The sequence below is a fragment of the Herpailurus yagouaroundi genome, unplaced genomic scaffold, assembly GCF_014898765.1.
Source record: "Herpailurus yagouaroundi ecotype Mexico unplaced genomic scaffold, PumYag 184, whole genome shotgun sequence".
In the NCBI taxonomy this organism is placed as follows: Eukaryota; Metazoa; Chordata; class Mammalia; order Carnivora; family Felidae; genus Herpailurus; species Herpailurus yagouaroundi.
The window spans coordinates 3,061,597-3,075,832 of NW_024412415.1; the positions used below are offsets into that span (position 1 = coordinate 3,061,597).

A 14,236-nucleotide genomic window follows, 5' to 3' on the forward strand; every position below is an offset into this window, starting at 1 on the left:
TTTTAGATCCTGGAGATACAGCAGTAAACAAAACAAATTAAGTACCTTTTCCTATAGGGCTTACACTTTGTGGGGAAAGACAAATACATAGAAACGAAATCATTAGAATAATTTCGGATGGTGACAACCAATATGAAGGAAATTTTTAAAGCATAATAATGGAATAGGTACTGCTGGAGTAGGAGTTGAGGAATCAACTTTAGCTAGGGCAATCCTAGGTGGCCTCCTGGCAAGGTGTCTTTTACACAGAGCCCTGAATGTTGAGGGGGCTGTATGGGAAAGGTATATTAGGCAAGAAGAACAGAAGGTTTAAAGTCCTCAGGTGAAAACATATTTGGAATGACTGTAGCTTGAAAGACAATCTGTGTCACCAAGCGTAGAGATTGAAGTAGTAAAGGACAAAAATGGAGGTTGGGGGAGGGGAGGCACTGGGTTCTGCTAATGTTTGTCTCCTCTGTTCAGGGAAACTTCCAGAAAATGGAATTTATCCCCAAATTCCTTCCAGATGACTTTTTCAATTCAGCAAATGTGCACTACTCATTTGGGTGGATCTTTACCGTCCATTCTATACATTCATCTGTTACCTACCTTACAGTTGCAAAAGTTATGCGATAAGAAACAGCAACTACCATCAATAAGACTGTACCACATTTTTCCTAATATTCTGCAACTAAATATTTTGTTCAGAAATATGAAATGTTTCAAACATGATGAAAATAACAAAACAGATATCAAAAAACCCACAGCTCAGATTTATTGGAAGTTTACGATTTGTCATTTTGCTTCACAGCTTTCTTTGTCTTTAAATAAGATATTATGGAATGCGGTTAAAAACCAATTCTCCCATCCTTTCCCCCTGTCCTTCTATCCTGAGGTACTCTTTTGAAGTTGGTACCATTTCCAGACATATTTTAACCATTTTCTATAAATATATTTTTACCCATAAACAATACATAGTATTTCTTCATCTATCTTTTTTATGACCCCTCTCTGGGCTATATCTTGATTCTTTTTGACAGAATTCTTTTGAGTAGCTGTCAAAAAAAGTCAGTCTGAAAGAACTGGAGATCATGCCATCATTCATGGAGTTGAGCATACTAGGGAATGACACAGCCACCATGAAGTAATTTCAGGTAAGGAGTATCTGCTCTGATAACTGGCAAGCACTGAAGGAAAGATCTTTCTAGAAAATATGGATACAGGGAACTAGCACTGAAACGTATTGACAAATAACAGTTGACTGAGATTCACTCATTTATTCATCCATTTTACCAAGATTTACTGAACTATGCGTCGCCTGAGAATATAAAACTGATTAGGGCAAAAATCCCTGCCTACAAGGTATATATGTGTGGTCTCAGGTTGAGCTAGAATGCTCTTCTTCTTGGGGCGCCTGGGTGGCTTAGTTGGTTAAGCATCCAACTTCGGCTCAGGTCATGATCTCAAGGTTCGTGGGTTCGAGCCCCACGTTGGGGTTGGGCTGACAACTCAGAGCCTGAAGCCTGCATCATATTCTGTGTCTCCTCTCTATGCCTCTCCTCCACTTGCACTCTGCCTCTCTCCCTCTCAAAAATAAATAAACATTAAGAAAATTAAAAAAAAAAAAAAAAAGAATGTTATTCTTCTCTGGGAGTGAAGAAGATTTTAAAGACTTTAAAAGATTTAACTTTTATGAAAGCAGAGAATAAGTCCTTGGTCATGGTTTCAAGGATATGTTTTGAACTGAGGATCAGAATCCATTTTAGGAAAATGGAGGCAAATGTTGGGAAAATCATGACATAAACTGTACGTCTTCTTACTTCCTCAGTGGCATCATGGCGCCATTTTGAAGTTTTCTAACTTACTTTGTCTTACACTGCTTCCTTCCTTGTTAACTTTCAAAGATAGTCGCTCCATGTATTTTTAATATTTGCATAAGTGGTATCATACTTCATACAGATTTCTGTAATCTGCAGTTTCCCCATCAAAGTTGTTTGAGTTATATCTGGGTTGATTTAAGTAAATAAGATTAATGATTTTTTTTAAGTTTGTTTGTTTGTTTGTTTATCTTAAGTAATCTCTGCACCCAACGTGAGACTCCATCTCACGAGCCCAGGATCAAGAGTTGCTTGCTCTTCCAACTGAGCCAGCCAGCCGCCCCTAAAATTAATGATTTTAAATCATATGTATTGATGTACATTGTTCCATATTAAGAATGAACCACAGTTTACATATTCATTCTCAGTATGACAGGATGTTTGACTATTTGAAACAGTGCCACAGTGGAAATCCCTATACGGTTTTCTGTCAGCTGTGTGAAGGAGTTTCTCCCAGGCATATACCTAAATATGGACTTTCTGGGTCATAAGGTATGTGCACGTTTAATTTTATTAGGTGATGCATAAACTGATAGTTTCCAACCCCAAAACTCATTCTTCTTGATTTTTGATTGGACACGTGGACATCTAAAGAGACATTTCCCATCCTCCCTTGCTAATAGGATGATGTAACTAAAATTTGGCCAATAATATGTAAGTGGAAATGTTGTATGGCAGCTTTCAGCGTATTACCTTAAAAGATAGCTGGCATATACTATTTGTCCTTTCTTTTGCATTGTTCCTTTCCTCTTTACTGGCATCAGAACTATAGATGTGATGACTAGAGATCTAGGAACGATTTTGGGTTGTGAACACAAGGGCTCCATTACAGGGATATCAGAAACAACCAGAGCCTGGGTACCCTTCTGGAGCCACTTTACTAGCAATAAACTTTATTCCTTGAGACTTTATTGGAAAAATATGAATTTATTTCTTGTATAAGCCCCTATTGTTTTAGGTTTTCGGTCACAGCTAGCCAGATATAATCCTAAGTAATGCAGTAATACTCTAAGTTTCCATTTGTTGTACTGTTTAATATTCCCACAAACCTGAATGAGCTTGTCATTATTATACCTTATTTTATAATTATTCAAAGCATTTCATGACTAAGTCTCACTTTTACCCTCACATATCATATGAGAAAGAAAAACAAGTATATTAGGATTTCCACTCTGTAGCTCAGAGGGGTAGAACCTAGGAAGTTCAATGACTTGACCAAGGTCTTTGGTATGGTCAGGATCAAGGATAAATATAATCTCTCTCAGACAAATGCTGTGCTCCTATGGGGCTACATGAAGAGACATTCTTTTGAAAATTATCTAGTTATGCTGACAAACCTTACCTGCTCTACTCCCAGTTAATTCACACAACATTGTGATAAAAGTCTATCATTAGTTGTCCTATTGCTAAGCAAAAGCCTGTGGAATCACATGCTAGAATGCGCACTTTGGGCATTGGCTTGGACTGGGGAGTCAGTCCAACACAAAAGCTCATTGGTTTACAGAGGAGAGGGGAAAGTATACAGTCATCAAAGGAAACTAGCCAATTGCCTGGTCTCTTGGCACTGTCTGCCAGCCAATTTTCAGACTGATGTTGGCCTTGAATCTGAAAAAGTCACTGATCTCCCTGCACAGCTGGAGGGCGTTGGGCTAAAGGAGCAGAATTTGAAAAGGAAGAAGAAACTGAGACCTCATTCTATTTTAAACACTTTTTTTTTCTTTTTTTTGCTAATATGGGAGTGACTTACAGAAAATGGAGTGATGTCAGAACTATTCAGGCTGCAGGCTGCATGGGAAAGACTGTACTGAATGTGCTCTTGAGGACAGAAGAATGTTTCCTAGGAAAGGTCCAGAAATGGTTGTTGTCTGGGACTTGAAATGGCCTGAGGATGTGTTTCTGGCTGCCGTGCCCCTGAAAGGGTTTTGGAGGCACATCAGAGTGCATACATGTGTAACAGAGAGCTCTGGGGTTTGGTTGATGTCAAGTCTAAGGGATCATGCGTTCCCACCTCCAACCAAGAACAGGTTAGTCACCACCATCTTCTCTGTCACCTCTGGTGTCAGGGTGCAGGGGCTTTTGGGTAGAGAAGCATGTTTGGTATAGGTATGTGGAACGAAGAGGCTATGGGGAAAGACAAAAGACAGACAATTCTGTATATTTTGTCCTCCTATGAACTGAACCCTCACTTAGGTAATTCTAAATATATTCTCTTTAAAAAATTCTCCTCTGCCAACTGTGTCTTCAGCTATTATGGGAAATTAAACTACCAAATTTTAAATCTATTTCCAACCCCAGTAAAAATGATACGTAGAGAAGAATGAGCTGTAAATCAAGCTCACTGTGCTACAGGACGCAATCCAGTTCATATATGCCCAATAAATGCCAGCAGATTTTCCAAACCAGAAGTTAACTATCTGTGCTTGATGTGGGAGGGCAACATACATACTTAATAAAATTTAAAATCCAGGCCTCAGGGCTCAACAAATTCAGTTCCTGCTACTGAATTTCTCCTTGAAAATAACATACTGCATTGAAAATGGAAAGTCTAAGGAACTGGAATTTCTGCTGAAATTAGACAGAAGGCTCTACTGTATTTAATCAACTGACATGAGACACTTGGCTCTGGATGAACCACAAATGCTCTGTTTTTATCCGATTCTGCTTTCTACTGATGGGGAGGACACACAGAGTACCATGTGGACAGTGTTGTGAGAAGATCATTATGCAGTGGGAGGAATATACCGGATAAGGATTCTGGCCACCTAGTTTGTAGTCCGTCTTACCTCTATCTAGTTCTGAAAGCTTGGACGATCTTTTAGCCTTAGTTTACATTATTATAAGATAGGGAAAGGAAGATATTTTTTAATATCTAGTCTAGCTTTAGTAGTTTACAATTATCTCACAATTTACTCCACTGATAGGGATTGCTTCTGATAAGAATAAAATACAACAATGTTATAAAGACTGGTGGTGCTTAACCATATCCAGTTCCCCTCTCCTTTCTGGATCCATTACAAAATTAAGGACATGTGACTCCTGATCAATGAGATCTAGATATGATGTCTGTCTGGGTCAAAGAATAGAAGTTCAATGTGAGTTATTCATTGTCTCTGTTCCCCTGTCATCGCACCCCTGCAAGCTGAATGTTGAGATAGTAGAGCCACAGGTGGAAATGATCAGATCACTAATACTTGAAGAGAGCTCCCCGAGAGAGCCATTAAACTTGCAAAGAACTTGGGAGAGTAAGAAACACAAGAGATTTTGAGGGTTTTAATTATAATGTTGTCTGGTCTGTACAAAACGACATATCATTGTTCCAGACCCAGGTGACAGACCCAGAAGGACCCATTTACCCCCATGCAGCAAGTGAATAATTGTCCACAGGCAAGAGACTACACATCCCTGTCTATACCATTAAAAGCAGGCACAAGTAAGAAATATGGAGCTAGGGATATTTACAACACACAGCAATTGCTCAACAAATGCTCATTTTATGAAAGAACAATATGAAGTTCCCCCTCCTGTGTGTTTGACAGGAAAAGAGGATGTGGAGGAGGACGAACTCGTCGAGTTTCTCTGTATCCCGATCCCTGTAGCACATGGTAGTGCTCAAGAAGTGTTTGTTGAATTCAGATGAATTGAGTGAACACTTAGTATGGTGAAGCATATGGCTGGCTTTAAAACTGACAATATCGAAATGAGTATCGGTCCCATTCTCTACTCAGCCTCTACTTTAAAAATAGAAAATATCTAAAATCCATACATGTGTAGGATTGTCATTCACACATTCATTCATTCAGTAAATATTTATTGAGTGCCTGCATTACTCAAGGCACTGTGTTAAGCATTGATGGCATAGGACTGGAAAAGTCCTCTTGAAGTTTACATTCTAAGGCATTGGGGCTGAATGATGGCAGAGACAGAGGGGTGACAGACACTATTTAAATGACACGGTGATGAATATCACCACGGAGAATTATAGGATGCCTTGAGAGCATATGATGGGGGGGTCCCAACCTAGGCTGGTGGTCAGGGAAGGCACCTAGTTTTAACCCAAGTCACAGTTCCTGCTATGGTAATTGTGTAACTAAAAGACTTTCTGGATTTTTCAGCCCACATGAGGAACCTTGCTTACAGACACAGTGGTTGCCAAAGAGAAAGCAAGACAGATGTTTTTCCAGCATTTGCCTTGTTTTCACTTTGCTTGAATTTGAATGTGGCGGTATTAGTGGAACACAGGAAATATTGCAGGACTCTGGGAAATGGACGAAGGTGGGAAGGGATCCTATCCTTCTTAGTAATTAGATTTGCATGTGGTTTTGACACTGTGTAACCTGGAGTCCCTCCTTATGAGGGAGGGACTGTTATTTCATAGATGAGGAAGCTGAGCATGGAGGGGTAAGCCACTTGTCCAAAGTTGCTCAGTTAATAAATGCCAGAGGGATAACTTGAACTCAATGTGGCTGTAAGTGAAAACATTTAACCCTTACGTTACACTGGATAGCCTCTCTCAAGACTGAATTTGCTAAGAGCAGAGTCCTCTTACTAGGAGATCAAGTTCTGAAGTTAGCATGTAGTTGAAAATCACCGTTAGCAAAATTACCCTGGAAGATTCTTAAAGAGGTCTCTTAATAAATCCATTGTGGAATTTTTTTCTGCCAGCTCAGAACAGATAATTGCTTGTTTGACTGAATGCCTATTACAGCAATTGATTCATGTTTGGGGGCCATGTTGCTAGAAAGGTACACATCTTCAGATACTAGAGTCACCTACAACTTGGTAAGATGGTCACAGAGAAAGGCACAGTGATGCTGAGGCTGACCAAGAGCATGTGTCCTGTCCTATAGAGTGCAGAAAGAATGCTTGCACTGTGTATAGTTTTTCTATCCATTTGTTTTATTTCCTTTCTCTAAGCTTACATAAATAATTGCCAGCAGGCTAAGTATAGTTTGGATATAACACTACTGTATGTTGATTTGTTACATTTCTTAGGTAATAGAGTCCTTTTATAGACAATATCTATTTTCCTCTTTCCCCACCCCCCCCCCACACGCAAAAAAAAAAAATCTAATAGAAATTTTAGGGAACTTGGGAAGTGAGAAAGGAAGATTCTTTCAAGTAGGATGCAAATCATACCGCTTACATTAGCATTTCTGAAAGGATGATTTGGACACCACATTTTAAAATTGTTTATTAAAAATTTTTTAAAGTTTTCATTTTTTTTGAGAGAGAGAGGGAATAAGTGGGGAAGGGGCAAAGAGAGGAGGAGAGAGAGAGAATCCCAAGCAGGCTCTGCACTGACAGTGTTCAATCTCATGAACCCTGAGATCATGATCTGAACAGAAACCAAGAGTTGGACGCTTAACCCACTGAGCCACTGGGTGCCCAGAGACACCACATTTTTAAAGTAAGCTTCCAAAGTGATTCTTAAGTTTGAAAGTCATCTACGTGTCTATGGCATCCTACAGAGAGGATAACAGCAGGTCATTCTATCCATTAGGTTGAGTGGAGTCTGCCTTTCATTTGAGCACTTCCTGCAGTGCTGTGTCCCTGGTGCTGTATCTGTGACCCCTTGTGCTTGTTTCCTTGTTGTCAGATCCAATGGACCTCAACGGAGTAAGTAGGTCACTCGCCCGGTGCCAGAGCGAACTCTCCCAAGTTCAATTCTCACCACACATAGAATAAGGAACTTGAGGAGCCAAATAACACTACAAGCAAGATTCACATCTGGTAGCTATAATAGTATCAGTCAGGGCTCATGGCTGCAAGCGTCAAAAGTGACTGTCTATTTTGAGCCGAAAGGGAATTTCCTGATTATTTAGAGAGCTCTGGGGCTACTGCATCAGTAGAGATCTGGAGGATCAGGCAGAAAAGCAGCAAGAACAGAAACTCTGGAGGACTGGGAATGAAGAACTGAAGTAAAAATTCTGCAGCAAAAACAGGCTGGTGTACCTCATTGTAACCCTTCAAATTCACCTCCCGGGGAAGGGTGCCTGAGTGGCTGAGGTTGAATCAGGTGCTTCCTGAGGCAGGGAGGTGTTGGCCCTCAACCCCTTCGCACATATAGGAGGTGAGGGGCAGCTCCTGCCACAACTGCACTCAAGGGAAGGGGCTGCTCTCCCAAAGGGAGGCTTAAGTGGGGTTGATGCCTGGGTAGCCAAAAGTGGCAAAAGCATATACTCCCATGCCTGCTTGGGGGCAGCCTCCTCCTTACAGGATCTCCTATGCATCTTACTTGAGTGGTGGTACCACCATCTGTGCTCTCCTTGTTTTGTATTTAAGAAATAGGAGCTTAGGGGCACCTGGGTGGCTCAGTTGGTTGAGCCTCCAACTTTGGCTCATCTCATGATCTCATGGTTCATGAGTTCGAGCCCTGTGCACATTGGGCTCGCTGCTGTCAGCCTGTCAGCACAGAGCCTGTTTCAGATCCTCTGTCCCTCTCTCTCTGCCCCTCCCCTGCTTGCACTCTCTCAAAAATAAAGTATTAAAAAAAAGAAATAGGAGCTTATAAGAGAATATTGTTGTGATGAATATATGAACTCTTTAACACAAAGCAAAACACATCCTCAAATTCTTTGTCTGCATATCAGCCAGGTGCTATTATCTCCTATGGAAATAATAAAGAAACCAATGAAGGAATTTGAAGCTGTCAGGAGTGTGGCATGGTTTAAAGAAAGTACATTGTTTTTCTTTTGTGTTCTCTACTGAGGGACTGCCAGGTGCCTGAGGTCACTTACCCTTTGTTATCCATTCACTCGTTTTGGTGTCTTAGGACCCAGTTGTTGAAGACACGTTGCTGGCTTGCAGCAGTTGCTATTACACAGTCTCTTACTTATCATTCCTTTCCCTGCTGACTGTGCCTCAGCTCTGGGTTTTGCTTGAGCTTGACTAACCTACTTCTTCAGGCTTGTAATCATCTCACTTGCTTGTTAATTTGTAACTTTGGAAAAAACGATCGGAATCACTCCCCTGGGAATTATTCAACCCAATGATGTCCTTTGGTAGACAAGGATATTTACATTGTGGTTATTAGTTTCCTCTAACTGTAGGAACCAATTGGACATGGCCCAAGGGGTTGGATGACAGGAGGCAGGACGGAAATAGCTCCTTGTAGATAGGTTCAGATATTGAGAGAGAAAACAGTCAGAAATGTGCCAATATTTACTAAGATAAGCAATAAAATGTTTCCATAATGTTGACTCAGATCCAGGAAAGGTATACATTGTAAATAAAATACCAACTATTATTTGGAGGTAAAAAAAAAAAAAAATACAATCAATTTATAGTGTTTGAAAGGGGAAAGAAATGAGACTGTTATGGCAAAGGAAACCGAGGCAGAAAGATAGTATTTGATTTGGAGTAGATGCCATCCTAGATGGCACCTCTACTAAACCAGACATGGAGTCAGTAAAAGAAACCCACCCAGGGTTCTCATGGTAGACCCTTAAACACACACTTGCAGCCACACCTGATATGAGGTACAACATGCCACCTTTTGAATTTCATTACCACTTACTCCCCAAAACTGAAGGCATATTTGAAATGCTAAGCAATTTACCCTGTATATCAAGGATAACTGTCTTGCTCAAACTGTATGTGCCAAAAATATTGACACATGACCCAATGATGCAAACAACCTATTACTTACCTTCTGACTGACATGTAACCCTTTTGCTCAGCTAAAAATTTCCCTCCAAATCATTCTAACGATTATCCTCCTGACTCCTCACGCAGGAGGGGAAGAGTAGTCAGGATCCCTTTTTTTTTTTTATTTCTCCAAGTCAAATTCTTAGCAAATTTATTCTAGATTCAAAAAATAATTGCCATTTCCTTTCCGTCTCTTCTTGGGTGGGAGGGGTGGACCTTCAAGGGCTGCCATACCTTGCTCTCATGGTGTAGCTGGGAAGTGTACAACTCAGGGCTGCTAATGCATGGAATAAATGGACAGTCTTGCTAACTCCTATTATCATCATTGTGTCTAGAGTCTATGTCAGTTCAAAACTAAAATGCCCTCCTTTGCATCCATAGTACTTTAAATATCCCAACAGTATCTGCATTTATATAATGCCCATCTGCACAGTATCAAATCATCTTGACAAATGTTCCATATTTCCATCTTTTTGTGTGTGTGTGGCTGAGAAAACTGAGAGGTTACACAAGACGAACTTTTTTGGTTTATATGCACATCTAAAACTTGCAGTCTTCACTGATAGCAAGGGTCATGGAACTTGGAGAAAACATGGGCAAAAAATGAATCCACGTACATCAGAAATGATTAGTCAGCTCCATTTTCTTTTCTACCACACTATTTTACATTATTCATTTTAAATGCAAGAGACTGGAAAAAATTGACTTCTTTTTAATGAGGTTTGATTTATTCAACCTTGTGTTATTAGTGAAAATAGGATACCTTGTTAGTTGGAAAATACATTTAAAATAATGCACTGTTTTAAATAAATTATCAGGTTGATGAGTATATAATGATAATATTGATATTACTTTACATTTGCACAGAATGTTGGCAGGTTACAAAGCACATTCAGACACATTTCTTTGCTCAATCCTCATAATTGTCTAGGCAATGTTGTTCATATTTTATAGATAGGATCGTAAGGCTCAGGGAGGTTCAGTGGCAGGTAATGAGTGAAAAGCAAGGGCTTGGTCTCTTTGGTTTTCCCTCCAAACCTTTTTCGAGGCCACTTTTACCAAAAATAACCAAACTAAAAGATGGCCTTCATTATCTCTTACCTGCACTTTTTCAGTGGACTCATAACCACTATCTCTGGAATGAACTTCCCTACTACTCTGCCTCTCCCCAAAAGCAATTCAAATCACCATTCTTTTCTACCGGAACTCTCTTGAAGCTCCTTTGCCTAGAAGTTAAATTTTGAACTCTTATATTGTCATCCAGTGTCCTTTACAATGAGACCTAACTTTGGCCCCAACCTAGTTCTTCTGTCCCTTGTCCCTTTCACGTGTCTTATGTTCCCGCCACACCAACCATGTTGTTCCCTCAACATGCCATGCTCTTCCGTAGCTTGTGTCCTTGTGCCTGTTTTTCCCCCTAGAATGCCTTTTCTTTATTCTTTACCTAGCAAATTTCTACTTATGATCTGAGAACCAGCTGAGACAACCTCCTGTAAGAAGCCTTTCCTCCCTTCTTAGGACCTGCACATATGTTATTATTGTTAATACAAAATGAAGTTGAAATAATGTGAATGGGATCTCTAAGGGTATAGACGACATCTTATTTTATCTTTACTCTCCAGGACCTAGCATAGCACAGTGTCTGCCATTCAATAACTAGTTATAGAATTAATAAATAAAGTATCAATGATCTCTTCAACTGCAGGGAAAAAAACCTACATTTATTAGACATCAACAATTTTTATAACAATTTTCCTTTTGGGTATCTTTCCAAAACAATTGAAAACAGGTTCTCAAAGAGATACTTGCACCCCCCACATTCTTAGCAGTGCTATTCACAATAGTCAAAAGGTGGAAGCAACTCAAATGTACATCAACAGATGAGCGGATAAACAAAATGTGGTATATATATATATATATATATATATATATATATACCCGCAATGAAATATTATTGAGCTTTAAGAAGGAAGAATTTTCTGACTTGCTACTACGTGGATGAACCTTGAAGGCATATGCTAAGTGAAATAACCCAGTCATGAAAAGACAAGTATTGTATGGTTCTACCTACATGAAGTATCTAGAATAGTCAAATTTATAGAAACAGAAAGTAGAATAGCGTTGCCAGGAACTGGGGGAAGGAAAAAATGAGGAGATCTTTAATGGGTATAAAGTTTCAGTTTTACAAGATGAAAAAGTTCTGAAGATTGGTTGCACAACAAGGTGAATATATTTGATAAGACTGAAAGGTACACTTAAAAATGGTTAAGATAATAAATTTTAGTTATTAAGTTAATTTATGTGTATTTACCACAACTAAAAATTTTTAAGTAAAAACACCTTCTTTTACTGACATGCCCTTCTTAAAGAAATGAATGAGTTAAAGAAATTATTTTGAATATTACAGTATGTGTACATGGTATGGATAAAAAGATAGGGTGAAACAAGAAACAAAAGACAAATAAAATATTTTTACTCTCAAGAGCTGGCTTTCTAACTGGAGAGATAGAAATCAGACATATAAACTGATGAGATAGAAATCAGACATATTAGTGATGATATAATTTCAAAACAATAAATTCCCATAAAAACAGTTTAATCACTATTGGAGTTTCAATATAAGATTGATTAAAGAGATTGGAGTTAAATTGGATTAATCTTGGAGCTCTTCCTGGAAGAGGTAGATATTTAATGTGGTTTTGAAGAAGCAGGGAGTGGACAATATAGATATAGAGGGTGCAATGGATGAGCTATTTGTGAGGGGGATATATTTGCTTTTCAGCAATTAATTTACTAAATTCTACAACAGCCATATCAAAAAAGTACTGATTTTAATCTCTCTTTTAGTAAACTGAGGCACAGAAAAGTTGGGTAACTTGCCCAAAGAGAATAGTAAAGGACAGAGTAAGGTTTTAAACCCAAGCCACCTGGCTCCATCATCCATGCAATTACTCAAGAAACTATGCTTTGCTCTCCACTTAATTTATTTATAAATGGGTTCTCAGTGTCTCATTTCCTTTTGTTAATTTTTTAAATATTTATTTTTGAGAGAGCACAAATGAGGAGCAGAGAGAGAAGGGGACAGAGGATCCTTCTGTCCTTCTGAGAGAAGGGGGAGAGGATGCGGGGCTTGAACTCATGAATGGTGAGATCATGACCTGAGCCAAAGTCGGACACTTAACTGATGGAGCCACCCAGGTACCCCCTCAGTGTCTCATTTCTATACACCCTCCCTAAGGACGTATGGTTTTTAACAGTTTCCAGAACACAGCATTTTACTATAGTACATCTTGGAATCCAGCTGATTGTTCACAGAGGAACAATGCTCACTGAATATGAGAAATTCAGTTTAGGGAGATAGTTTTTCTGACATGAGTCAGTCCCTTTGACATAGGATTGAGGTTAAGGAATCTACTTTCCTGGGAGATGGTCTCATTGTCGTGCTTTAGCACCTCAACTCTTTAGCTCCATAGACGTTCCTCACATACAATGCTCTTGGGGTTTAGCATTTCATGAAAGTGCCTTTGCAACTAGCACAGTATTTTTAAGTGTATCAGGCTACAGACTGTCATCCACATAACTGACTTTCATAATAATTTACATGTTTTTCCATTCCCAGTATTGCAGCAGACATGTTACATTATTTGCAAAAGAAAATCAGATATGGGGAGTAGAGAGTGGATGTATATGAAAATAGTAAGAGGGGTGGTCTGGAAAAGCCAACTCTTCCATATTAAATCATATACATTAATATTTAATAGTGAGAAAAACTCAGAAAAAGACATGTGTCATCTACAGTAAATTATCTGATGTATATTCTAATAGAACAATGTTGTGATGATTTAGTCTTTATTCTGACACAAACTGGCAAACTGGGAAGTGCTTTACCATGTTCAGAGTTCTTTATTTCTTCCTGTTTTAACAATTCAAAAAACATATAAATCAGTAAGATTTTAAGAAGTATTTAAAAATTTATTCAAATGATCAGGTCATAAATACTTATAGGTAAAAGGTGAGAAACAATGGTATGCATTTCACCAGGTTTCAAAGTGAAAGGAACCCCTTCTATTGAAGCATCACTAGTTAGAAAAGAAATCATTTGGATTCAAATCAGCATAGTCATAAAAAATGAAAGAAAATATTCAAGTTTCTCAAACGCCCTTTTGGAGAGCAGACCACTGATAAAATATTTTATTTTGTTAATTGTAAATGAATTAGAGACATGGGAGGCGGGGTTCCCCAGAGCCAGCAGGGGCTTAAATTGTTAAGAGAAAATAACTTTTGGCAAACCCTATTTGGTATTTTGCTAACCCTGAACCATTTTTGCCAAAAGTTCACTCTTATGATGAAGTTTAGAATAGATACAGAAGTATGAAAAGAATACATTGGGTTTCTAAGCTGAACATGTTTGAGAATCAATGACAATTTAAGCTTCTTCTAGAAATAGGTGGATTTCATGTGAAAAGCCATGAATAGCTTTGTTGCCTTTTGGTCTCATACCTGAGTGGGCCAGAAAATTTCAAATTTTGCCTTGTAAAATGGAAAGACCTAAATGTGCTTCAGGAAACACTCCTCTGAAACAATCTGAATTCCAGGGCTCTGCCTTTGGTTCTGATCTGCCTACCAGCTGTGGTACTTGTGACTCCTTCACAGGGTCGGCAGACAACAAGCGGGCTGGTGAGCCATGTTTGTGCAATTGGTAGGTTCAGCACTGCTCTATTAAGATGATTGCA

At 39.0% G+C, this 14,236-nt stretch overlaps 1 long non-coding RNA gene across 1 annotated transcript in view; it reads left to right on the forward strand.

The window, feature by feature from the left end:
- Positions 1 to 1,025: 1,025 nt before the first annotated feature.
- Positions 1,026 to 14,236, forward strand: part of LOC121041465 (uncharacterized) — a 188,527-nt gene continuing 175,316 nt past the window's right edge. Inside the window, exon 1 of the long non-coding RNA XR_005795749.1 lies at positions 1,026 to 1,133. This is a non-coding gene — a long non-coding RNA (uncharacterized LOC121041465). The remainder of the gene's footprint in view (positions 1,134 to 14,236) is intronic.